Source organism: Symphalangus syndactylus, chromosome 10, assembly GCF_028878055.3.
Source record: "Symphalangus syndactylus isolate Jambi chromosome 10, NHGRI_mSymSyn1-v2.1_pri, whole genome shotgun sequence".
NCBI classification, from domain to species: Eukaryota; Metazoa; Chordata; class Mammalia; order Primates; family Hylobatidae; genus Symphalangus; species Symphalangus syndactylus.
The window spans coordinates 8,573,969-8,601,576 of record NC_072432.2 but is presented as its reverse complement, the minus strand read 5'-3'; the positions used below and the strand labels follow the sequence as shown (position 1 = coordinate 8,601,576).

The 27,608-nt window shown below is 47.0% G+C and overlaps 1 long non-coding RNA gene across 1 annotated transcript; it reads left to right on the top strand.

Annotated features, from left to right (window-relative positions):
• Window positions 1–934: 934 nt before the first annotated feature.
• On the top strand, window positions 935–27,608 carry LOC134731575 (uncharacterized). The gene is made up of 3 exons (XR_010113979.1): window positions 935–1,382; window positions 1,972–2,069; window positions 27,302–27,608. It is a non-coding gene; the product is annotated as an uncharacterized lncRNA (long non-coding RNA).

Here is a 27,608-nt window from a genome sequence, read left to right as displayed (position 1 = left end):
AGTCCTGTGGTGTTGCTAGTTATTTTAATTGAGTGACACACAAGGTGGGTATGAATGAATTTTACAGCCAGTTAGGGCTAAGCATGGATTGTACAGGCAAGAGAGTCTTTTTAGTGCAAATTTATGGTCCGCTCAAGACACATAACTTCTAACAGGACTAGTGACCGCAGCTGAGCAAGCTTCCTTCCGGAGCCTCTTGTCCTCTGAATGGGTTTTTCCGGACACTTGCAGTAGGTAACGAGGCTGTGGACTATGGAACTGAGCAAAGACAGGTTCAGGGCTCACCCTTACCAATCCGCTCCGCTCCGCAAACCTCCGGAATCCCTCGGCCTCTCTGTTCTGTTGTTCTTACCTAAACAATAAGCTGATCGGTCTCAGCTGTCTCCGGGAAACTTCCTTTGAACTCTAAGAGGGCAGGTTTTACTTGTTCTCCTCGAAATGCATTTCAGACTGGGAGTGGAGTGTGGGAGCGGGAACATTAAGTTAGAGCGGGCTGCAAACCCTCCACCTGGAAATGTGTCTGCACTGCTGTCACCAGCCTGCCTGGGTCTCGGCTCCGTCCTTCTCTTGGCGTGTCCTGGTGTAGACGTTGAATGAGAAAACCATGGTTGCAGAGGCAACACATCCTTTCCTTGAATAGTGTGCACTTGAGGAAGGAATTAAGACCCGTAAACAAGGATGAAAGTCACCGCCGCGCAGACTTCAGCTCTTCCTCCATGAAGGACGCCACGTGGGAGGTGAGTCCAGACCGGGCCAGGGAGGGCCTCCTTCGGGAAGGTGCATTTTCACCTTACAGACAGCCAGAAAGTAGACAGCTGCGTCAGTTTCACTCATGCTGGTCTCTTCCTGTGCACGTTCAATGTTAACATTATTCTGGCAAAAGCCATGCTGCAGATAGTCTCTCCCGTCCCTCCTACATCTCTTTCCAGAAGACAATTTAAAAGGACACATTTCAGTGCCTCTCAGAAGGGGTTAACATCACAGAATTCCAAGTCTGAGGGTGGAACCCTGATCCCAAGAAGGTTTTGTTGAGTTCAGGACAGTATTTCTTTACCCATCCTTCATGAAGATAAAAAATGAAGCAAAATAGACACTAAAATGGTCCTGACATCTCTTCAGGCCACCAGACAAGGAGTAACCATGGTAACAAGAAGCCTAGAAAAATTGGGAAATGAGGAAGACCAGGAATGAGAGATCCCGTCAGCCCTGGGGGGAACTGAGTGTCCACAGCTGAGCCTTCTCTGCCTCCCTCTTCTCTTCTGGATTCTGATGGAGGATATTTTCATCTTCCTCCCAAAGTCATCAGAAAACATAGGGACATATATAAACCGCTTTGCAAAAAAAGAGTGTGTGGAATAAAAGAGAAAATGAAGAAGAGAAAGGTAAGATACTCCTTACACACACACACAAGACTAAAGGAATAACCTGGGCTTTGAAAAGAGCATTAAAAGTTTGTTTAATAAAATAGTCTTTGCTGCAAGAGCTTCTAAAGAGATCAGATATAAAAACCAAATCACTGGGATCTTTTCAAAGAAGGGACTCCCATTGTGCCCCTGAGGAGGCTGTCAGTTCCCCCAGCAGTCTGGGGAAGATCCCCTGCGGCCCAGTGGCTCTGCTCACCCTGAGGCCATCCTGTTTGAGAGATTTGCTTCACCTGGGCTGGGAGGACGAGGAAAGCTTTTCTGGAGAGCAAGCTCAGGAAACCCACCCTTCCCGAGTGCCTCCAAGGCCCCAGGAGCCTGGTAGTCCTAGCCTGGTCTCTCCACAGGCCGCAGCCTCCCTCTCTTTGCCCTCTTTGGTTTCAAAGTTTCTCAGTATACGTGTTGATTTCCACACAGCTAGGCGGTTTCTCATATGTCCTGTATGCATGTATGTTCCATCAAATCTGAACATTGTGGGTTTGGGGGAGTTTCGTATGTTTTCTGTTTTGTTTTGCTTTTTTTGAGATGGGGTTGTGCTCTGTTTGCCCAGGCTGGAGTGCAATGGTGTGATCTCGGCTCACTGCAGCCTCAACCTCCCTGGCTCAGGTGATTCCCCCACCTCAGCTTCCTGATTAACTGGGATTACAGGTATGTGCCATCATGCCCAGCTAATTTTTTGTATTTTTAGTAGAGACAGGGTTTTTGCTACGTTGCCAGGTTGGTCTCAAACTCTTTGACTCAAGCAATCTGCTCACCTTGGCCTCCCAAAATGCTGAGATTACAGATGTGAGCCACCACACCCGGTCCAAATCTGAACATTAAAGGCATGTATGTGTGTACATTAAATGTATGTCTATTCATTTGAAATGTATGCTTAATCTGAGACTGTGGACAAATCTATAAAACCAAGTCATTCAAAGTGAGGGCTAGACCAGGGATGACTCTATAGACAGAGTTGTATCAGCCTGGGAGGACCAACAGTAGATGCTTAGGACAAAAATTCTATAGTCACATCTGTTTTAATTTATAAAACCATTGTCAACTGGGCTTTAAAATAAAACCTACAAAATGCTGTAAACTGCAATCTACTTGAGTCTATTTTACTAGCAAGGAGAGGCACTTCAGGTTGAAGGAAGGGGTTTGCTCCTCAGGATACCTCATCGAAAAGGACATCAACTCCAAGCCAGAGGCCAAGTTGGAGGAAACAGTTCCCCGGGGCTCTGGAAAGCCACAAGCAGGAGATTCAGACGCTCCTGGCTGTGGACTCAGCTCCCTCCCACTGTGTTACTACCCAAGTCTCAGCTTTAGAAAACAGAAAACATTATGTTTATAAGCTTTCCTCTAAATACAAGCAAATGCGTTGTGTATTTGCTTCCTGAATGGTTCAGTAAGGTCTGCACATCTAAGGATTTTTTTTTCTTTTTTTTTTTTTTGAGTCAGGGTCTTACTCTGTCACCCAGGCTGGAGTGCAGTGGCGTCATCTCAACTCACTGCAACCTCTGCCTCCCGAGTTCAAGTGATTCTCCTGCCTCAGCCTCCTGAGTAGCTGGGATTACAGACGCCCATCATCATGCCCAGCTAATTTTAGTATTTTTAGTAGAGATGGGGTTTTACTGTGTTGGTCAGGCTGGTAGTGAACTCCTGACCCCAGGTGATCCACCCGCCTTGGCCTCCCAAAGTGCTGGGATTACAGGCAAGAGCCACTGCACGTGGCCCCGGGTCATTTTTGCCACAAACATTGAGCTCAGATTTGGCTCAGCCCCGCCTCTCACAGATGAGGGAAACTGCAATTTTGCATGTCTCTGCTCTAAATTTCGTGACCACCAGAAGCTGGATGGAAGTAGACTGCATCTGGGCCTGTCTGCAAAGTCAGGTCTCTTTTGTAAATATTTTGTGTCCCTTGGCTAATTACACAAAGCATTAGTCTGATCTCACAGTGTGGGAGGTCTGTGACTTTGCTGACTCTTGATGCCAGCCCATAGGCAGACTGGAACATTTCAAAATCATTTTTTAAAAGTCTGTGAGAGTAAAATATAATGAAAATTGTTCCTAAAGAACAAAATTGTGAAATAGCTGTTGACTCTTTTAAAAAATAACAGAAGTAGCTCAAGATTCTAAAAACAGCAGAGGAGATTGTTCTGTGTAACCAGCAATGAGCAGGCAGGCTGTGTGATGGTCGACATCTGTGTTTGGAAGAGCCAGAGGGTGCCACTCTTTTACGGGTCTTGGAAATAAATCTTCTGGATGTAGATAGCTAAGAGCTGACCCATGTGTCTCCATTTCAAATTGTGTCCTTTTAATATGGAAGAGGATTTATGAACTGTATTATCAACATGTAGCTTGTTGAAAATCAAATTTTTGTTTATTTCAGGAAAGCAGAAGTACTCAAATTATTTTATTAGACTTGATGAAAAATGGGCTGATTGTGCTCAGAGACCTTGATTCTGATTCTAGCTCTCTAACCTTCAGCACTTCTCTGCTATTTCTCTTTTGGGTTATATTTTTAAATGAAAAAATGAAGAAGCAAAATCCTCTGCAGTGTTGAAAAAAAGTTGAAAAGCTGGGTGCATGGGTAGATTAATAGGAAGATGATAGACTGACAGATGGATGAGTGGGTGGGTGGATGAGTGGAGGGGTGGATGGGGGAATAGATGGATGGTTGGATAGGTGGGTAGACGGGGTAATGGATTGATAGATGGATAGGTGGATGGGTGGGTAGATGTGTGGATGAGTGTGTGGATGAGTGGAGGGGCGGATGGGGGAATACATGGATGGTTGGATAGGTGAGTAGATGGGTGGATTGATAGATGGATAGGTGGGTGGGTGGGTAGATGTGTAGATGAGTGGGTGGACGAGTGGAGGGGTGGATGGGGGAATAGGTGGATGGTTGGATAGGTGGGTAGATGGGTGGATGGATTGATAGATGGATAGGTGGATGAGTGGGTAGATGTGTGGATGAGTGGGCAGATGAGTGGAGGGGTGGATTTACCCCTACCATTCACTCTCACTCTACAGCATGATATTATGTGTTCATAAGGAAAGAGACCAGCAACTCTTAAATGAGAAGTTACAAGTCTTCCATATCAGGTGAATCCCAAATGTTAAAGCGATTTTCCCAGATTATCAACTGATACAAATATGAAATCAGATCACAAACTCTCCTTAAAATAACTTTAAAAAAAAATACGCTACAGGTATTGTTAACCAAGTTGTCATTCATGTGAAAATATTTTTTGGCCGAAAGATCACGGAGCATGTAAAAGCATCATTACCTTAGGTTTACTATTTTAGACACTACTATTTTTAATAAAGGTTGATAAACATTCTTAATGATGATGGGAAATATTTCTTCAGTCATATGTACATTTTGGTTAAACCTTTCTTAACTATTGGCTAAGATTTCCAAGTGCAGAATGACTGAGCTCAGCCTGAGGAGAGGTGAGGGTACTTTCAGTGGAAATGCACAGAAAAACTATTTTTGGTGGAAGATTTTGAGGACAGAATTCCAACAATAATGTTGAATATATGAAAGGTCTAAATTTATTTAGCACAAATAGAATTGTACACATTAAAAAATTTGCGTTTTTCAAGGTAATTTTGCAAACAACTATATTGTAAAAGTGAGTAACACCAAACCAGAGTAATGAAGAGATGTAATTGGGCTACGTAGATGGAGATTTCCAATATACAAGAGAGGAAGGGGGAAGGTTGGTAATAGATCACTCTTTTTTATATGTCTATCACTATTTTGCGTATTTCTTTCTTTAAATACACAGCACATGAGTATAGACAAAAGTGAAAATATAGGTTGACAAACAGGAGTTCATTATTTAGAAGAAACATAAGATTTAAACTCTGGTAGTTCATTACTATCAATTTAGTTTGTATGCTCAGGAGACCCAACAGGTAGGGATTTGAAGTGATACATTTTGTGAGCTTTTGTATATATCTACAAAAATAGATATTTGAGTTTATAAAAACTTAGAGTTGAACGAAACAGGGATTTAACTATTATTATTAAAGATGTGATCTAATTCCCAAGTGGAACTTAGAAACACAAACCGTTGGCAACTCCAGCCTTGTGGCAGGTGACTTCCGTGCAGCGAGGATGCATGTGCTCGGCGGCGCTCAGGAATCTGTGCTGTTCCTACAGTGGGTGCTGTGCTGTAGATGCAGGAGTCTGTGCTGTTCCTACAGTGGGTGCTGTGCTGTAGATGCAGGAGTCTGTGCTGTTCCTACAGTGGGTGCTGTGCTGTAGATGCAGGAGTCTGTGCTGTTCCTACAGTGGGTGCTGTGCTGTAGATGCAGGAGTCTGTGCTGTTCCTGCAGTGGGTGCTGTGCTCTACATGTGGGAATCTGCGCTGTTCCTGCAGTGGATGTGGTGCTGTAGATGCGGGAAACTGCCCTCTTCCTGCAGTGGGTGTTGTGCTGTAGATGTGGGAATCTGCGCTGTTCCTGCAGTGGGTGCTGTGCTCTACATGTGGGAATCTGCGCTGTTCCTGCAGTGGGTGCTGTGCTGTAGATGCGGGAATGTGCACTGTGCCTGCACTGGATGCTGCGCTGTAGATGTGGGAATCTGCACTGTTCCCGCAGTGGGTGCTGTGCTGCAGATTTGGGAATCTACGCTGTTCCTGCAGTGGGTGCTGTGCTGTAGATGTGGGAATCTACGCTGTTACTGCACTGGGTGCTGCGCTGTAGATGCGGGAATGTGCACTGTTCCTGCAGTGGGTGCTGCGCTGTAGATGCGGGAATGTGCACTGTTCCTGCAGTGGGTGCTGCGCTGTAGATGTGGGAATGTGCACTGTTCCTGCAGTGGGTGCTGCGCTGTAGATGTGGGAATCTGCACTGTTCCTGCAGTGGGTGCTGCGCTGTAGATGCGGGAATCTGCACTGTTCCTGCAGTGGGTGCTGTGCTGCAGATTTGGGAATCTACGCTGTTCCTGCAGTGGGTGCTGTGCTGTAGATGCGGGAATCTGCGCTGTTCCTGCAGTGGGTGCTGAGCTCAGTGGACGCTGCACTGCAGATGCATGAATCTGCGCTGTTCCTATAGTGGGTGCTGCACTGCAGATGCTTCCGTCCCTGGGAAGTGGTGTGTGAACTGCAGGTGCTGATGGCCCATGGACAGAGGGACCAGACTCCGTTATCTGAAAATCTGTAAAAGAAGGAAAAAAATGTTGACATTCCCAAACTTTAGAAACTACTTTTGTTGGTGGCATCATTTCTCGGTCGATTTCATATCCGGCAGAACCAGATTGCAGTTCATCCCAGCTCTCAGCCAGACCCTCCTGCTTCAGATTAAGCCAAGCTGGGAAAGGACGATCCGTGTCCAGCCCTCCCCAGGAGAGCAGTGTCACCATCATTTCGAAGAGCCTCCATGTCTCCCATGGTTTGAGGGTTGGAAACGAGAACCACAAAAGCCTACAGGCGCTGCCTGACAGGGCGTGGGAGACCACAGCCAAATCTCAGAGGAGGTTCTGGAGGGAGGACTCATTCTGAAGAATAAGAGAGAGAAGACCCAAGAACTGTGCCTTCTGAGATGATAGAGCAGATCATGAGCACCAGGTGGTTGTCAAAGCTTTGGGAGCTTTGAAGAGAAAGGGTGCTTGGATGGGAAACTATTGTGGGATATTAGGATTATTTGCCTTTCATGTTCTTCCTATTTACATTCACTCACAAGGGTCAGAACCAGAGGGCTAAGAGAGTGACAGCAAACTGGCGAACTGCTGGCCTGCCCTCTGGTTGCTCAGCTGAGCTATGGTGTCCTTCTTCCTGATTGTGAGACCATTTATACCATTCAGAAAAACTGGGGGTCCTGTAGGGATGGGGTGGTACAAGAGCTGGGACTTATCACCAGAAACCTCCAAATAAGCCCAGCTCCATCTCTGTGTGCTCTTGGCCATGCTCCAACAGTGCTGAGCAACCATTCCCTCATTTTTTAAAATTTATTATTATTATTATTATTATTTGTTTTTTGAGATGGAGTTTCGCTCTCGTCACCCAGGCTGGAGTGCAGTAACGCAATCTCGGCTCACTGCAACCTCCGCCTCCCGGGTTAAACTGATTCTCCTGCCTCAGCCTCCCAAGTAGCTGGAACTACAGGCATGTGCCCCCACGTCCAGCTAACTTTTGTATTTTTAGTAGAGATGGGGTTTCGCCATGTTGGCCAGGCTGGTCTCAAACTCCTGACCTCAGGTGATCCACTTGCCTCGGCCTCCCAAAGTGCTGGGATCACAGGAGTGAGCCACTGTGCCCAGCTCATTTCCTCATTTATAAACAGGGGTGTCTTCCTGCTCTTAGGATTTTTGTGAGAATCAAACAAGGCAAAAACACTTAGTAAATTTTGCAGCTCTGTGGAAAGTCTGTGATTATTATTTCTTAGACACATATGTTCACAAATGCTGGTCGATACTGTCTTCCTTGTGTCTGTTGCCTCCGTATGTGATGTTTGAGCCTTTAGCCATGAGAGGAAAATAAGTAAGACCAGAGATTTGTGGACAAGTCCATCACTCTGGGGGGCACACCAGGCTCCAGCCGAAGGTGGGATAGAAAGCCCTTTGCAAAAATGATGATGATGACAATAAGGTGTCTAAATCACAAAGCATGACTGGACTTTCCTCTTCACTGTGAGGACCAAATATTCATTTTATGCATGGCTATGTGACATGTGTAACTATATATATAGCAAAACATGATTGAAAGTAAGGAGGTTACTATATCCTAGCCTCACACCTATTCAGCTATGGACTCCTGTGATCAAACGTTTGCAGCAAGAGATGTTCTTAAATCTGTAACGTTAAAATAGTTGCTTGAGTAACTTCAGAGGCTCAACTAATCATTCAATTGCTATCGATCACCCTACTAGCTTCAATAGTTACACCTGGTGCAGACTGGCCTTTGGAAGAAGCTCTTAACTGAAAATAGCAATGAAGAGACACAACTCAATTGCACTTTCTAACTAGATTTCTATAAAAACCATTTAACTAGTAACTAAACGTCACTGTGTAGTCTTAGAAAATTAAATCTAGCCAGCAAACGCAAGTAGTTTCACAGGCTTAGGAAACCAAGTGCTACTTTGCCTCTCTGAGCTGCTTGTTTTTGTCATTTATATTGCTGTGGTTTTTTTTTTTTTTTTTTTCTTTTTTATTATTTATTTATTTATTTTTATCTTATTTATTTATTTATTTATTTATTTTTTTATACTTTAGGGTTTTAGGGTACATGTGCACAATGTGCAGGTTTGTTACATATGTATCCATGTGCCATGTTGATTTCCTGCACCCATTAATTCGTCATTTAGCATTAGGTGTATCTCCTAATGCTGTCCCTCCCCCCTCCCCACACCCCACAACAGTCCCCGGAGTGTGATGTTCCCCTTCCTGTGTCCATGAGTTCTCATTGTTCAATTCCCACCTATGAGTGAGAACATGCGGTGTTTGGTTTTTTGTCCTTGCGATAGTTTACTGAGAATGATGTTTTCCAGTTTCATCCATGTCCCTACAAAGGACACGAACTCATCATTTTTTATGGCTGCATAGTATTCCATGGTGTATATGTGCCACATTTTCTTAATCCAGTCTATCGTTGTTGGACATTTGGGTTGGTTCCAACTCTTTGCTATTGTGAATAGTGCCGCAATAAACATACGTGTGCATGTGTCTTTATAGCAGCATGATTTATAGTCCTTTGGGTATATACCCAGTAATGGGATGGCTGGGTCAAATGGTATTTCTAGTTCCAGATCCCTGAGGAATCGCCACACTGACTTCCACAATGGTTGAACTAGTTTACAGTCCCACCAACAGTGTAAAAGTGTTCCTATTTCTCCACATCCTCTCCAGCACCTGTTGTTTCCTGATTTTTTAATGATGGCCATTCTAACTGGTGTGAGATGGTATCTCACTGTGGTTTTGATTTGCATTTCTCTGATGGCCAGAGATGAGGAGCATTTCTTCATGTGTTTTTTGGCTGCATAAATGTCTTCTTTTGAGAAGTGTCTGTTCATGTCCTCTGCCCACTTTTTGATGGGGTTGTTTGTTTTTTTCTTGTAAATTTGTTTGAGTTCATTGTAGATTCTGGATATTAGCCCTTTGTCAGATGAGTAGGTTGCAAAAATTTTCTCCCATTTTGTAGGTTGCTTGTTCACTCTGATGATAGTTTCTTTTGCTGTGCAGAAGCTCTTTAGTTTAATGAGATCCCATTTGTCGATTTTGGCTTTTGTTGCCATTGCTTTTGGTGTTTTAGACATGAAGTCCTTGCCCACGCCTATGTCCTGTATTGCTGTGGTTTTAATATCAAGTTACTTGATTTTTGAATGTCACAATACTCTCTGGTTTTTATATGAATACAAGTAATGAAAGAGAAATCTATTAAATCGGATCTCACCTTACAAAATATTTGTATTTCTGAGAAGTTTCAGGTCAAACATGTTCTACTTTAAACAAACTGAGCCAGATTTACTGTTCCAGGGAATTTGCATTGAATCGTTCAAATAAACAGTCATTACCCACTTCTCATTTATTCCCTATGAAACGGTGTCCTTTAACAATTTTTAAATTGCAGTCACAAGCCTTAGTTTGTCCTTTTTTGGTAACGTATTTTGCTCCAGGGTTTTCCTATACAGAGAGAGAAAACAAGTTGAATTAGAGAATTGTGTAAGAAAACATTTATTCCTCTTGCTGAAGCTTAATTTTTAAACACTGAGTCTGTGGGAAGTGAAAACTGTTTTATCTGAGCAACTGTGAATGCACAATAATCTTAAACTGAAATTTGGGCTGGAGCATCTCGGGGCTGGAGGACCACACCCACCTCATCATTTCCTCCAGGACTCTCCTTGGTTTCTACGAAAATGACCAGACATCCATGCTGATTACAGAGCAGAAACCACAGCAAAGTGAGCTGAGTCACTGACTCCACTAACTACTCTCCAGATTGCTACTTACTCACAGGGAAAAAGAAAATCAGGGAGAACACATCTTTGCAAACTGCCTTCATCCCAGGCTTGTGTCAGGCAAATATATTGTGAAATGCGTTCTGTCTTAAAGTAAGAATAGATTTACAGCACATGACTGGGGTGAAATACTGAAAAAATACAATTTAACCTAGTAAAGGGAAAGCAGTAAAAAGCTAAAAGGTCTTCATTCACTGATGCAGCAGCTCAGAGGCATGAAAACTAACAAGCGGAAATGGAATCTAATACTCACTTTCTCCCGCGCCTGACTTCCTTCTCGCCTCTGTATTATTCATTCCATCTTTTTAAGAATGGAAACGGCACAGGCCTGTATGTTTCCTGCTAGAAAAACGCTTACTGGACAGATGCAAATGTTGGCTCTGTTTTACTACTAAAAACACTACTTATATTAAAAATATTTTTTAAAATACAGAAAAGGAAGGAAGAAAGAACGGGAGGGAGGGAGAGAGGGAGGAATGGGAGGAAGGAAGGAACGTATTTGATGGAAAAAAATCCCACTTTCCCACTTAACATTTTAAAAGGTGATTCAAATAAATATAAATCTTAATAAATATTTTGATTTTTTTTTTTTTTTTTTTTTTTTTACAAAATCTGTGACTCAATTTCTTCTTCTTCTTTTTTTTTTTTTTTTTTCCCCGAGTCAGAGTCTCACTCTGTAGCCCAAGCTGGAGTGCAGTGGTGCAATCTTGGCTCACTGCAACCTTCGCCTCTGGGGCTCAAGTGACTTTCCTGCCTCAGCCTCCCAAGTAGCTGGGACTACAGGCGCGTGCCACCACACCCAGTTCATTGTTTTGTATTTTCAGGAGAGACGGGATTTCATCATGTTACCCTGGCTGGTCTCAAACTCCTGAGCTCAGGCGATCCACCCGCCTCAGCCTCCCGAAGTATTGTGATTACAGGCGTGAGCCAGCACACCCGGCCTCTTCTTATTTTTACAGGAAAAAAAAATCCAGATGTGGGAGCCTCTGTCTGTGTTGCTTGGAATATGTTGCAGTACAGTAGTGGCTATGATACCCGTTTAATAGATTTTTACACCATGATCGAGCCTGTACACACACACAGAAAAGTTTAGGAGACCATGCATCATTATGTGCATTGCATTGAAATATTTTCTCTTCCAGTTCCTTCCTGCTTTTCTTCTTCCTCAGTACTTGCTTGTAGAGGCTCAGCACATTAATTTCATGAGCCAAATGGGTCCTAATCCAAAATTTGAAAAACACTGCCGAAGAGGATGACGCTGCAGCTACTGTAGCCTGTTAACCAGCAAGAAGGTCCCGGGCTGCTGACATGAAGGTCTGGTGTCATCTTGACTGGACCGGGAATACTTAGTTCATGTGGGGAAGGGACAGGAAATGAAAGCTTTGGTAACTTCAGAAGCTCAACCCATCATTGAATTGCTATTGACCCAGGAATGGATCTTTATTGAGGTTGTCAGTTGGTCGCTAGACTCCCTGGAAAGGCTCAAGGTAGAAATGAACCGTTTCAAACCAAGCAAGGCTGTAAAATAGGCCTTTAGAATCCAGACAACATGGGTCCTGAGACGGCTAGTGTCTGCATGGCTTTTCCCAGCCCCCATGTCCGCCCTGTCTGACGTTGACAATCCCGCAATTTCACTGCCACCGTCATGGGCAAATCTTTGCCTTGTTTGCATGAAGTTTGGAAATGAGTCCTTACTTTACTTCGGAAAAACCACATCAGCGCATGGAGATGGCTCGTCTTGCACTGAGGCTGTCCCGAGTCTTCCTGTCTGTGAAGATGCCGACTCCGGGAAGCGCTTCTCCATCTGTAATGGGAAGTCAACATAGAGGCCAGGGGAGGCGAGGCGGGGCTGGAGCCATGGACCTCACCTTGGAGGACCAAGAATCTCTTTCAGTGAGGAGACGGGCCCACTCACACAGCCTGCCTGCCAAATCGCAGAACTCTGTGGGACGCAGGCGTGAACGTGAGAGGACTTTTCTAAACTGTTGACTGCTGTGCTCCCCCTTTTGATCAAGGGTCAGAAGAAAAACAATTTGCTATGTTTTGCGTCTTCTATGACTGAGCAAAGTACATGGAGGTTGACACGAACAATGTCACGTTTAGGTCCCTGAGAACTGAGACCAGAACAAACAAAGGCTTTTAGCTTTCGTGAGAGCCCGATCCAGTGTTAATTTTAGTAACAGCGATCTGAGAAGTAAACTGTCACTTTATAAAAGCGATTGCCCATCATCCGGTTACCTGGGGCTCATCCAGACCCAAAGGCTTTGGGACGGCCAAAGCCAGAAGCACCCCCCAGTCCTGTGTGGTCACCATGGCTGGCACCAAAAAAAAAAAAAAGGTCATCAGCTTCTATTTCTCATCTAGGCATCGGTCTTCTGAACTTTATTTATTGAATTTACTAGACATCCAGATGAACAATAAAACTCTCTTTTACATTTGAAAGGTCAAATCAAGATGAAATGAGTTAGAGAAGCATTAAAGAATATCCCTGAAACTGCTCACGAAGTACTGGTGTTGTTTAGGGTTCGTTCTCTGCGCGTGGAGACTCAGCTGGTCACGCAGGAAATTTTGTATATTCTTAAATCAATGCATTCATTAAAAATAATGAAGCTATCATCTATTTCCGTCACACTCTGATTGTACTTTACAGTAGTACATTGCCACCCCTAATTTCTCTTGTCTTTGGGCTTTCATATGTGAGCCTCTCGTCTGAGGGTAAAACCTCTGGCAGAGGAGGGAGACGGCTTTGCTGACTCTCACTTCCCCAGCATATAGCACTGGGCTGTCCACAGACCAGCTTCCAGAATATGTTCAGTAGGTTTATAAATGTCTTCAAAAGGAAGGGGTTGTACATTCCTAACTCCTTCACAAACTATTTGAATCTCTTCATCTGATCACGTAAATTTCTAGAACCTAATAAAATGAATGCTCAAGGAAATACTAGCTCTCAGTGCTTGCTTTCTGGGGAACAACAGCTTTTATGAATGAATGCGCCTCGAAAACCAAAACTCCAGCACAGAAATGGCCTCTGCAAGCTCAAGACTGTTAGATGCCAGTCCACCAAGGTTGAAATATTGGCAAATGTTAACAGCAATACTAATTTAGCAATGAGAATAGAAGAAAGCCAATCGGCCAAGTCACTATGCCAGGCCCTTCATTTCCACTCATTATGCTGAGGAGCTATCAGAGCCCAGGACCAGGGGGCTGTGGACATCCAGCCACCTTCTCCTCATGCCCTTAGTGTTTCCTCATAACTCACTCCCAGAAAGCCAGTGCACATTTATTTACCAGGCTCCTTGGGACACCATATGCAGCCACTCCTGGACTCCTGTTCATGGCAACAAGAAGGGCCCCAGCAAATCAGAAAGCTGCTCACCCATGCTGCACAGGACTTGCTGATGTCCCAAGTCCCTCTCGAGGCTCCACAGTTCTCAAGTCGGGGCTGACCCTCTCACACTCGCCATCCCTGGGGCCAGGCCCCAGCTTCCCCCATTCAAGCATCAACTCCAGGTAGGCGAAGGACACCCAGCTCCCAGCCATCCTGGTGCTGTGATATTTAGTCCCTCACTTCTCCTTGGCCTTGATCATTGCCTTGGCCACCCTGTACGTTGGGTGACCCCATCTGTCTAACACAATCTCACCAATGCCTTCTGATTAGATCTCAGCTTCCTCACATGACTTGGGGCTCCAGGGTTTGGGAGGGGCTGGGCTTTCTCTTGGTTTTCACATTACACAGTGACTGATGAGAAATTCCCTGCTCCAATCTAAGTATCCCGGTCCCAATGCCCATGGGAGAAGGGAGGAGCATAGCCCCATCACCCAGTGGACTTCTTCTAGTGAGTAAGGCATTTAGGCATAGACAGTGCCTTTAAAGACTGAATGTTGGGGTTTGAAGGAACCAGTCAACCCATGGGAACGCCTGTCCCCTGAAACAAGGAGGGGAACACGTTTGTAAACAGGTTTTCAGCACCCATTCCAGTTGAACATGGGAACACATGGTATATCTGAGGCTGGCTCTATAACACCTGGTACGTCTGAGGCTGGCTCTGTAGCACCCAACACTACCAAAGCTAAAAGTCCATCTTCTTCAAAGGAGCAGGTATAAGAATCAGGTCAGCTCATGCAAAAGCTTTGCAAAGCTCAGTGCTTGCGAATGACCATGTTCTGAGCATCAGCACACAAGACAAAAAGGTTTAGAAAACATTCTGCGTCCTTAGAGACCAGCACTCCATCGGGATTCTTTCAGGGAAAGATTTTATCATGGAAGTTGGGGAGCACATTATTGACTTTACAGCAGATTAAGGCTATTAAGAAAATGTGCTAAAATAAACAAATTTGTGCCCTGCAGTAATGGTGAAATTGCTGGTAATCGCTAAGTAAAAACCACCAAAGAATAGGATGAAGCCAATGAGCACCTCACCTCCACTGAGTGCCCTGTGGGTAATGACCTACCCAAAAACAAGAGAGGGAACAGCTTTGATTGATGGACACAAAAGGAAGTCATAACAAATATGTGTGAATATAAAACCTAGAAAGATCTTTCTTTCTCAGACAAAGAAAGATGATTAACCCAGGAGACCTGTCTTGTGTGTTATTTGAAAAGACTTTTGTTGAATCCCCAAGGCAGCTTTGTGGCCTCCTCAGCACACCACACTTAGGAAATAGGAGAGCGGGGTGGTGAGGAGCTGCGTGATCTCCTGGGAATCCCTCCTTCTTGGGCTGGGATCCCCTCATTCGCCAAAGGAGGATGCCACAACCTTACAGCCTGAGAGGGGCTTCGGGGCACCCTCTGGCTTTTACCTGCGAGAAAGGATATTGTAACTTTTCAAGGCCAGAACTTATCCTACTCCATGTCTCACATGAAAAAGGGTGAAAATTTACACAACCAACAACAAGGGATAGCACATTTAATCCACACAAGGTGGGGTGTGGCCCGGGCCCAAAGTGCCATTCAGCATCAGATCTGGAGATGTTTCAGGATGGACCCATGGCTGGCACCCATCACACCAGGGAAATGTAAGCCATTGAAGCTGAAGTGTTGTGAGTCTAAGTATCAAGATGTTTGGCATTGTGTGAACAGAAACATTGATAATTGGGATGTACGTTTCCATTTTCATTCAAAATATTATCAGTGGGCACAGGTGTACTCTATGACCTTAAGAAATTATTTAATTTCCTAACTTCCATTTTCATATATTTCCTTCTTAGCTTACTAACTTTAAAAGTTGCCCGTTCTCTCCGTGAATCACTGTAACCTGTAGGCAACTTAGGTATTTTTTCAGCTTCTTGAGACTCTGGGACCACCAGGGATAAAACCATTTGCACTTTTATTGATTCACATAATGGCATTGGGAGGGGAGATGGAATACCTGTGAAGTCACAGAATTATTTAACCTGTGTTCCTAGTATGAATGTATTAAACATAATAATAATACATATGTATTTTCAAAACTTTAAGATAATGCTGTCTGCTGTTTGCTATTTATTATTATTATTTTTTGACACGGAGTTTCGCTCTGTCACCAGGCTGGAGTGCAGTGGTGCGATCTCACTGCAACCTCTGCCTCCCAGATTCAAGCGATTCCCCTGCCTCAGCCTCCTGAGCAGCTGGGATTACAGGAGCCCCAGCACACCCGGCTCATTTGTTTGCCATTTTAAAGCTTACCACACTCACTTATTTTTCAATGATGTTTATAATTAGCGATGAGGAAGAAAGCTCAGGTGACTTGGCTTCCTCAGGTGAAGGTCTTCACAGAAGGTTCCCAGGAGACACCTGTCGGTGAGATGCCACCTGCTGAAGACCCTGCAGAAAGCCCCATCCTGAAACCCCCTGGAGTGCCCAGCACTGGTGGGAAGGTCACCGGGGCGTGTTTTCCCAGCGAGACAATAACTTGAGACTCACTGTTAAAGTCACCTGTACCCACCCCATTCAGAATGCAGAGCCCCCTCCATTCAGAATGCAGAGCCTGCGCCCACCCCGGCAGCTCTTTCTGCTCAGGGTAAGGCTGAAACTGATGGGAAGACAGCCAGGAAGTGTTCTGAGCTTTGGGTTCAAAAATGAGATTCAGGGCATGCGCTGGGGTCCAGGTGGCAAAGGACCCCCCCCAGATGCCTGGGTCACTCCTCCTAGCATCGTGCTGGCAGCACAGACCCGCCAGCCCCTCCTCCTCCTCACTCTCCCCGCCTTGGCCTGCCTCTCTCCATCTCATACACAACACATAAACCACACATACACACCCCCCACACACGCAGACACAGACACACCCACACACAGACCCACACACTCACACGGCACACATGCACACACACAATTCATACACACCACACACATACACAGACACACACATTTATACGTACCCCCCACACACTCTCACACGTACAGACACACATACCACACACATACCCCAACACACACATAGACACACGCACTCACACCACATATGCACACACACATTCACACAGACACTATCACACAGACACACACACTTCACACACACACACTCATACCACACATACCACACACAGTGCGTTTGCACACACACACACACTGCACACACCACACACATACCACATATGCACACACAGACACCCATTCACAGAGACACATACACAGACACACACACCACACAGACACATACACACCATGCACAAACACACAACACATACACATTCAAAAACACACAGACACACCACACACAGTACACATGCACATTACACACACAGACACATAAACACACACCACACATAGAACAGTGACACACCACATACACTCACACAGACAGGCCATACATCTTCACAGACACACACACATTCACACACACAGACACACACACTCCAGGTGTCCTTCACACTAAGCCCCCCTGTTCGCTGAATGTCGGTGGGAGGAATGCACCACGCAGGGAGAGGGTCCCTTGATGAGGGTGGCTCTGGGCTGTGTCGCTCCCAACACCTGCAGGTCTCTCCCTTTCTTTCCTCTTCCAAGGTAACCAGCGTGTTCTTTTGTCTCTTTCCCCTATACGGCCAGACATGGCTTGCAGAGCAGGGGCTGTTCCATGACCCCCTCACTCTTCCTCACACTGATCTGTGTGTGTGCATCTGCATGTGTGTGTGAATGTGTGTCGCATGTGTGCACTCTTGTGTATACATGGGTGCTTGTACGTGTGCATGTGTGCGTGCACGTGTGTGAGCCTGTGTGCCAAGTCTCCCATGCAGATGCCTGAGGTTAGTGGCTGAGTATGCGGAACTTGGAGCTCTTACAAGTACTTTGAATACGAAAAGACAAATCTGAGCAACAGAGGAGCATGAGTCCTTTGCAGCTCCCTGACCGTCCATTGTATGTCAATGCTGATGTTCACGACTGTGCGGTGCATTGACGGAATGACAGAGTCGGTGTCCCCCCACATGGTGCTCCTGCAAGCGCGAGTTTATTCAGCGTGCACACATGGGGGCTGCTGGAGTGTTTAGAGTAAACAGGAGCTCACGGAGACCTGGCTGCTCCCAGAAGCACTCGAGACAGCCTCCCATGACATAATATCGTTACCGTGGCAACAGGGATATTCACTACCAGAATCACAACTATATTTCACCAATTTAGTGCTCTACTAAACACAAAATAATGCCTTCTTTAATGATGCTGGGCTGTGGTTCTTAGAAACATGGAGTCCCCGGGAGCCGGAGCCCAATTGCAGAATAAAAGTGCAGAAGGAAGGCCCCACTCATGTGCAGAGGCGCTGTGGCCTCCCGGCCTGAGAGGCAGGCACAGTTATGTGTCATGGTTCTCCATAAGAACTTTTGCAGCAAATGGCACCCACGGGCCTTGGTGGCAACTCTTCCAGCCTGGGACGAGACCTGCAGAGCCTGGGTCTGAGAACTACAGCCAGCGACTCGCTGGGCTGGTCCATGTTCCAGGCGGCTCTGAATCATTTTTTTTTTTTTTTTTTTTTTTTGAGACAGAGTTTCGCTCTTGTTGCCCAGGCTGGAGTGCAGTGGTGCCATCTCAGCTCACCACAACCTCAGCCTCCCGGGTTCAAGCCATTCTCCTGCCTCAGCCTCCCGAGTAGCTGGGATTAAAGGTATGCACCACCACGCCCGGCTAATTTTGTATTTTTAGTAGAGACGGGTTTCTCCATGTTGGTCAGGCTAGTCTCGAACTCTCGACCTCAGGTGATCCACCTGCCTTGGCCTCCCAAAGTGCTGGGATTACAGGCATGAGCCACCGCACCAGACCCGAATCATCATTTCTGCATGCGGAGAAAACCGGCAGGAGAAGAGCATGGGGCAGGGTCTGTAGGAAATGCTCAGAGAGCTTCCTGGAGGCAGGGCTGGAGCAGGGCACAGGGGAGCCTGGCCTCCGCTGATGGTACTCCCTGGATGGAGCCAGGGCTGGGGAAGGCATGGGGGAGCCCGGCCTCTGCGGACGTTTCCTCCCAGGATGAGGGAGGCAGGGCTGCGGGAAGACGCCCCTTTCCTCTCACTGCACTGCCATTTGTCCCAACTCATTTCCATTCTATCTTGATTGGTTCTGAAAGCATCCTATTTGGCGAATCCTAAATAGTCTCACTTTCTGTCATGGTCGTGGAATCTCTCCATCTCGACAATGGAACTTAATTGTAAAGCGACTCTAGCTCTGAATTCCTACCTCTTGCCTTTTGGTTTTTCCTAGAAAAAGGAAATCCTTCCTGTTCCTCTGCACGTCCCTTCGTAGAAGGCTGCCTGAGAGGCCAGCACAGGAGCCCTCTAAGTGCCCTGCAGAGAACACAGATTCAGAGCCAGACAACCCGAAATTTTGAAACCCACTTTGAGTTTGAACTTGGCTGTGGAAAAGTTACACAATCGCTCTAAGCCTCTGTTTTCTCATCAGTGAAACAGAGAGGGGTTGCTCGTGTGAGAAGTGGCTGCCGATCATCTGCGTGTCCTTCACTCTCCCAGGCGCCGTGGGTCTGTATTCCACACGTGTGGGATCTTCCTCTGGACCCTTCGGACATGGTCCACACGCTGCCCTCAGGATCTGCTGGGGTCTGCACGGGGGGTGAGACGTGAACCCCGACCATGTGCACGACAGAGAGGAAGCTGGGGGGAGGGGGGGGACAAGGCCAGGTCACCTTCAGGCGCTGCCCGCCAGCAGGGCGGTTCGCACCCGGCTGTATGAGCTTTAAAAAAGACAGTGTTTTCTGTAGTTTAGAATCATGGTTTCACTAAATGGTGAGATAATTTTATGCCGCTTCCCCTACTAATTGCCATCTCATTATTATTAGAAAGGATGGTTTCCTTGAAGTCTAGAAAATTTTGTTCCAGTCCATTTCAACGGTGCAGGAGAAACGTGGCTTCCATTCCGAGGAAGACAGCGACACCTAGTGACCGTTCCCTCGCGGTGCGACGGCTTCACACCTGTGCGGCGGGGCCGCCGGGGGCGCAGGATGCTGCGGCCTTGCGGTCTTCTGCGCTGCAAGGCAGGGAGGGCATGGTGGCAGATTAACACCTGGATGAACACGGGCAGGTCAGGAGACAAATAAAACCCAGAGGTCTTTGAAACTTCAAAATCCCGTAGGGTGTATGACCCCAGTGAGCCCCATGCTACATCCAGCGAGAACCGAGAAGTGATGGTGTAGACATTCTTGGGTCCCCCAGACAGAGCACACCGGGAGTTACTGCCTCTTTCTCATCCCGAGACCTCCTGACTTTCCCCAGCACCCATCATGGCTGCAGTGGGGCTGTGGCCAGGACACAGGTAAATGTAATTCCCTTCCTCTTCCATCCTAGCTTTCACATCGGTGTGATTGACTGACAGCCTGCAGACTCCACGAGCGGGTGCCCTGCAGCCTGACACACAAATGCGTTCATCCTTCCCCTTTATCCTGACCCCGAACTAATGACGCAGCTTCCTGAGACAAAGAGGATGCTTCTCCTCGTCCCCCCTCGCGCTCTGAAGTGGGAAAAGATGTGTTCCTTCTGTTCTGGAATTTTCACTGTAAAGAAGAGAATGAATTTTAACTGTGTTTTCGACATATCCCTAAACAAGAAGTGCTTTATAGAGTGAAACCATTTTCCCTTCATCTAAAATTTAAAAAAAAAGAGAGAGAGAGAAAAGTGCAAGACTGAAGATGGGTGTGTTGAGCGGGGTGAGGAAGCATGGGGGACTCGGCGCTGGAGAGGCCCCGGACGTGTCTGGGGTTTGTGGTCAGGGGCCCTGGGCACCAGGTCCAGTCTGAAGCACCCGGGGGGATGGACGATGTTTGCGTAAGAGAGGGACAAAGGGACGGCAGGGTGGCCAAGCAGAGACGCGATTCCCTCTGTGGCCTTCCTGGACCAGCTTTGGATTCTAACAGCAACGTCTCTGCTCTTGGGAAGAGCTCCTCAGTGATTACCCGCCCGCCCCTTGTTTCCTCTTATTCCCGCAGCCACAGGGCGGGGCCGCCCAGCTCCAGGTCATCCGCTTGGACACACACCTGCCCCAGCTGCTGTGCTCGTCAAAGGCCCAGAGCGCCACGTGTCCTCTGGGGTCTGTGTGGTCGGCGCCGTGCGTGGGGCCGCTGTGAGTGACCCTCCTCTTGTGTCACAGAGCCACTGTACTCGTGTGCACATGTGCTCTGAGACCTGGATGCCCCTGGAAGGACAGACACCGAGGACCCGAGTGCACTGGAGTCCCGCTCCCGCAGATCCAGCTGCTGGGAGAACTGTCAGCCAGGAATGGGACTGCGATGGGGAATTCCTTCTGTCAACACACTTTCTAATCTAAGCTCGAGACTCCACTTCCAGACTAGCGCAGGCTTTTTCCCCCACATCTCCTTCTCTGCAGCCGGGGCTTCTGCCGGGTCTGCGGAGCCCAGAGCCACGCTCTCCGCCGACTCCATCTGCAGATGCCTGCCCCAGCACCCATGCTGCTGCCAGGACACCAGTGAACCCAGACAGGGTGAGCAGGTTGCAACAGGGTACCGGGAGGAATGCCTGGCTGGTCCATGTCTTGAAATCAGTCTTATTGAACAATCCGGGAAAGACATAACCTTCTAGCCTATTCTAAGGCTATCGATGTGAATTAGATTCTTCCATTTCCCCTGAATTCTCTGATTAAAATGATAATTATGCAATAGCTGCTTTCCATTTTAAAAGCTGAGTATGACTTCCCTACTTGGTGGAAGGCTGTCTGCCCAGAAAAGGTGTTGCTGTTTAATGCTTTCTGAAAAAGCATTATCTGTATTGTATGCACAGAATCCACTTGTTGCCACAATTCCCCCTCCTAAAAATTATCGCTCGGGCAGAGACACACCTGGCTGGATCTCGTTCTGCCCCCACCTGGTCCCTGGGTCCTCTCTGAGGCCTGAGTCACCTGCTCTGTGCTGACTTCTGCCTCCTCTGGATGGAGGCCATAGCTATCATTGCACAGAAGTGCACTTGCATGCAGTGGAGTGACTGTGTCCAGGAGGCGGGGGCCAGTGGCCTGGGCAGATCCGCACTGGCTGGCCGCACCTGCCTGGTTTGTCATCACTGGTTTGCGAATAGGCTGGAAATGCAGAGAAAATCCAGACACTGCACCAACAGGAAAACGAAGCCTCCTCAGCCTCCCATCACACAGCCACCCACAGTGCCAGGACAGGCTTGAGGTGTTTCTCCTGCTGCTTTAAGATAGATATAGATAGATGTCAAGCCGTTCCATTCGCAGCCATAGCTCACTCCTGGGTCTGGCTGTCGAAAACCTGTTTCACTCTGGAGAAATGGGGCAAAAATACAAGTTGTACATGGTCATTTTCAAGCACACATTATATATATTCTGAAACATCAATAGGATTTCCACCCAGTTCAGGACACTTGCCTTAAATTTAATTCAGCCTGCAGCCTGGGTAGTGTCATTTTGTAAAAAGGATGATATGCTATAAATAACTGTCCCTCAGACCTAGAAGTGGGATGGCTCATGAATAACGCATGAGCTGTGCACAGCGGCGCTGCCCTTTGAATCAGAGAACATGTTTTTCCCGATCTCAAGAGGGAGAAAGCCCTCTTCCAGCCCCCTTTTAAATTCTTGGCTTGGAATGAACCTGACTCCTTCTTGGAAAATCCAACCCCAAATCAACACTCGAGTCCTCGTCGTGTTTTCCTCTCCCCGCTTTGAAGGAAGAGTGGCCGTGGGTTTGAGGGTCTGAGTCTCTCCTCTTTGCTGAGGCTCTGCACAGCTGTAGCCCCCACTCCATCCACCTCCAGGCACCCGAATCCATGCCAACAATAGAACACGCGAGTGACCCTGCTACTGCAGGAGTGTGTTGCAGCCAGGGCTGATGGGGAGCAAACGCAATAACCCTATCTCTGCCGGACTTGCACCTGCTGCCCTCCAGCTTGGTCTGGCGACTCCCACACAGGAGCCGGGTGACAGGCCTGGAGGGTGGCCTTGCTGGGCCAGGACACCAGTACACACTCAAGGCAGAGCAGCAGGTCAACCTGCCATTGCCAAAGGCCTGTTGCTCTCCTGCTCCGCCAGCCAAGGCCTGGAAGGGAAGGAAGGAAGAAACAGGGCCCGATTGTCCTGGCTGGGATAATACCAGGACCAGGGAAGGGGATGGGGAACGAACGGCCTCTGCCTCTGGAAGGGAAAGTGATGCGGTCAGGAAGGAGGAGATGGTCCCAGACCAGATTCGAACCCGCCAATGCCAGGGACCAGCAAATAATTGTTGAACAAATGAATGAATGAATGAGTTGATCTAAAACTTTTGATAGTCTTCGAATGGGGACAGTCCAAAGCTATAGGGTCTCATGGGATCATTCATTCTTTCATCAAATGGCTGTAGAGGACCAGGCTCTGTGCCTCTCATCTACTGGTGGAAGTAGATGAGTTACAAGTCACAAATGGGGCATCCATTTATGATCTTCTATGGCCCATTAAGGGATTCTCATTCACCACTTAAGCTGCAGGACAGGGGTATCACGTTCCTTTTCATTCTCCGATTATTCACTCACCCACTGAGAACTGTGCTGAGCCCACCCCGTGCCCAGAGGACGTGGGGCCCACAGTGAAGGGATGGGGAAGTGACGTCAGGGAAAGAGGAAAAAGACAGATCCATTAGACACAGGACATGTCGTGGGATTGTTTAGGAAACCGCAATCTTCCTGAAAATACATATTGTTTTTTGATGACTCCCTTCTTAGGGACAAGTCAAATTAACCGAAGAATCTTCTTTTCCCCTTCCCCAAATTTTTGTTGCTACCGTGCAGATATGGATTTAGATGATAAATATCATATATAAAGAGGCCACGAGACTTCTGCTCACTTCCTATCTGCCGTGTCCCTGACCCTGTGCAAACAAAACCTCTGGCGTCTGCATCTACCTCAGAGCCTGCTGCTGCCACCACTGAGAGATGGAGAAGCGGGGAGATTGTCTGGGGAGGCAGGAGAACCCCAAAGACAACCCACAGACTCTATCCACACAGGAGCTCAAGTGTGGGGGGGCCAGCAAGCCGCCTCCCTGGCCACAAAATCTCAGTCATGAAGGTCAGGTCAACTACATTTTTTTTTTTTTTTTTTTTTTTTTTGAGATGGAGTCTCGCTCTGTCGCCCAGGCTGGAGTGCAGTGGCGCAATCTCAGCTCACTGCAAGCTCCGCCTCCCGGGTTCACGCCATTCTCCTGCCTCAGCCTCTCCGAGTAGCTGGGACTACAGGCACCTACCACCATGCCCGGCTAATTTTTTTTGTATTTTTAGTAGAGACGGGGTTTCACCGTGGTCTCGATCTCCTGACCTCGTGATCCGCCCGCCTCGGCCTCCCAAAGTGCTGGGATTACAAGCGTGAGCCACCGCACCCGGCCTAAGGTCAACTACATTTTAATGCAATATGTTTTTAAAAACCAAGGTTAGCACAAATACCCATGACAGACAAAATATCACAATTTTAAAGACAGAATTGCTGATACTGATTTTTTCTTTTTTTTTTTTTTAGCCTATGTCTCCAATATGGCTCAGCATGACCGGGCCATTGTGTCTAATCTCGGTATTAACTTGGCGTGATTTTCTTTTCTTTTTTCTTTTTTTTTTTTTTTTTTTGAGATGGAGTCTCTCTCTGTAGCCCAGGCTGGAGTACAGTGGCGCGGTCTTGGCTCACTGCAAGCTCCGCCTCCCGGGTTCACGCCATTTTCCTGCCTCAGCCTCCCAAGTAGCTGGGACTACAGGCGCCCACCACCACGCCTGGCTAATTTTTTTGTATTTTTAGTAGAGATGGGGTTTCACCGTGTTAGCCAGGATGGTCTCGATCTCCTGACATTGTGATCCGCCTGCCTCGGCCTCCCAAAGTGCTGGGATCACAGGCGTGAGCCACCGCGCCCGACCAACTTGGCGTGGTTTTCTTTGCATTCACGTGGATGTCTTAGGAGAGCTGCAGCACCCTCTGCTCCTCACTGTCCTCATCATCCACCAGCTCTCCACTCGATGTCAGGTCCCCAGCTGGCGTGCGTGACCCTGCTGCAACATGCTCAGTCGCCCCTGAACCTCCTCTAGGAGATGCTCACACTGGGTTGTAACTCCCTATGCAACATCGGCTTCCACCACTTGACGGTGGGCACAGAACCTGGTCCTCAACCACCCCTGAATAAATAAACGATCCTATGAATCAATCCATCCATGAACCCATCCTCCAAGCGTGATCATCCAGACGGGATGCAAAAGATCCCAGTCCTGTTCTCCTTTCCCTTCCGCTTGATACCTTCCGCTTCCTCCTTTTCATACTCCAGCCTCCTGCCTCCTGCCCCACACACACCCCACCCCTAAGCCAGCAAAGCCGACGGGTCCAGGGGTGACCTGCCGGTGAAGAGCGACAGAGCAGAGGCACCTCCTAGGGACTGGGGCTCAGGCGATCTGGCTCTGGGTATGACGTTACTCTAAACACGTTTCATGGTTTGTGTTTCTGCTTCTATAAAATAGTCATCGACGGGATTGCCAAGAGCCCAGTTACATTGAATTTTAGATAAATAATAAATAATATTTTAGTATAAGTATATCCCAAATATTGCATGAGATATACTTATAGCAAAAAAAAAAAAAATCACGTGTGATTTATCTGAGATTCACATTTAACTGGGTAACCTGTATTTTTATTTGCTAAGTCTGGCAGCTCCATCACTGATGTGCCATTTTAAAACTTCAGACATCACTTTGGCAACAGCATGGTGACCTCATCTCAACCCCCAGCTGTGCCTTCGAGTCTTATGCAAAACTGCATCTTTTTAAACACCTGGAAGGACCAAGACCCATGATTTTTTAATACGTGATATTTGTCATCTAAATCCATATTTGTACAGTAGCCACAAAAATTGGAGGAAGATCACAGCTGTAATCCCAGCACTTTGGGAGGCCAAGGCAGGTGGATCACAAGGTCAGGAGTTTGAGACCAGCCTGGCCAACATGGTGAAACCCCATCTCTACTAAAAATACAGAAATTAGCCAGGCATGGTGGCAGGTGCCTGTAATCCCAGCTACTCAGGGGGCTGAGGCAGGAGAATCGCTTGAACCAGGGAGTTGGTGGTTGCAGTGAGCCGAGATCACACCACTGTGCTCCAGCCTGGGGACAGAGCAAGACTCCATCTCAAAAAAAAAAAAAAAAAAAATGGAGGAAGAAGGAAAGAGGTTCGTTCAATTCACTCAGCTTGTCCCCAGTAAATGTGTCATTAAAAACAATGTAAGTTTTCAGGAAGACTAGGGTTTCCTAAACAATTCTATGCCATGTCCCATGTCTCATGGATCTGTCTTTTTCCTCTTCCCCTGACTTTACTTTCCCATCCCTTAACTGTGGCCCTGACCTCCTATGGGGCACCGGATGTAATCACTGCAGTTCTCGGTGGGTGCGTGAGTAATTGGAGAATGAAAAGGAAGGTGATACCCCTGTCCTGTGGCTAAAGTCATAAATGGGAATCCCTTAATGAGCCACATAAGATCATACAGAGATGTCCCATCAACAAAAGTCCTAGAATGGTAATAATAATAAAGTCTTGAAAGATATATTTTGGGGTAGGATATTAAACACAGAAGGAAATTAACCTGACACCAGGCATGTCAGCCTCGGTTCCCAGACCCTCGAGCACACACATCAGGAGACCCAGGTACAGGCTCATCTGTCTGAATGACTTTCCAGCCCTGTGCTTGGCCCCTTGTCTGGTTCTGTCCATGGTCTGCCTTCTCTTCCTAAGCCATCCCTGCACGTCCTAGACAGGCACACTGACAGAGCCAAGGACTTTGTGAGTGAGGGCAGGACATGTTAGCAAAGTCCTCAGCTGCCTGACACTGTGATGAGCCCATGAGAGGAAAACCACTGGGCCCCAGCCCTGAAGGCCAGTCATCACGGGGCCACAGAAAGGCACACGGACAGCCATCAGTGGGGCTCCAGGTGCCTGGTGAGGAAAGACAGCAACACCTCATGCTTAGGGCATTCCCAGCTCAATGAAATAAAGGCAATATTTTATTTAGCAAAAATTGTCACTATTTGTTGGAATGAGAGTCCCTCCTCAAGGCTCACAAACTGTCTTCAGGAGGATTTGTGCCATGGACTACAGCAGGGAGATTGTTTTATCATTATGATTATGAAGTCCTACCCAGCAAGTCTGAAAATTGTGGTAGAGAAAGTATAAACCTTCTGTGTCTGTGAAGGAAAATTGTTATTGCTACTGAATATATGAATTGCAAAATGCCATCATACAAAGATTTTTAATGCATTTCTGTCATATAGAGGGAGAGTAGAAGCTGCTTGAGTTTATTTAAATATTGTTGACAGAAAACTGCTGTCTTTAGGAGCCTAGCCGTGGATTAAGATTCATATATATACACATATATACATGCAAATTAAAATGTTGAAAAAGAGACACTTATCAACATAACCTTTAGAAAACCAAGAGAATCTTGTAGCCCAAGAGCATATTCACAGGAGAAAAGGGAAATTCATGAACACCTCATTTTACTTCCTCCCGCAGGAGCTGGGAGATGGGAAAGTCACCAGACCATGAGCCGGAGGAGGATTCCCACACTCAGGCCTCCATGGGCACCACGAGGACTGGACATGTGACCCCAGCTCTCTGGGTCTCAGTTTCGTCTCCTGCAGAGCATCTGAGCTACACCGTCTCTAAAATTTCATCAAGCTCCTGTGTTCCATTCTGTTCTGAGATACCCAATTCTTATGCCTGCTAAAAACCACAGTGAGAAAGAATAACCTATGTCCACATTTTGGTTTCCTAGGAGAAATATCAACATGTGTCTGCCAAATAAAATATTGTATTAAAT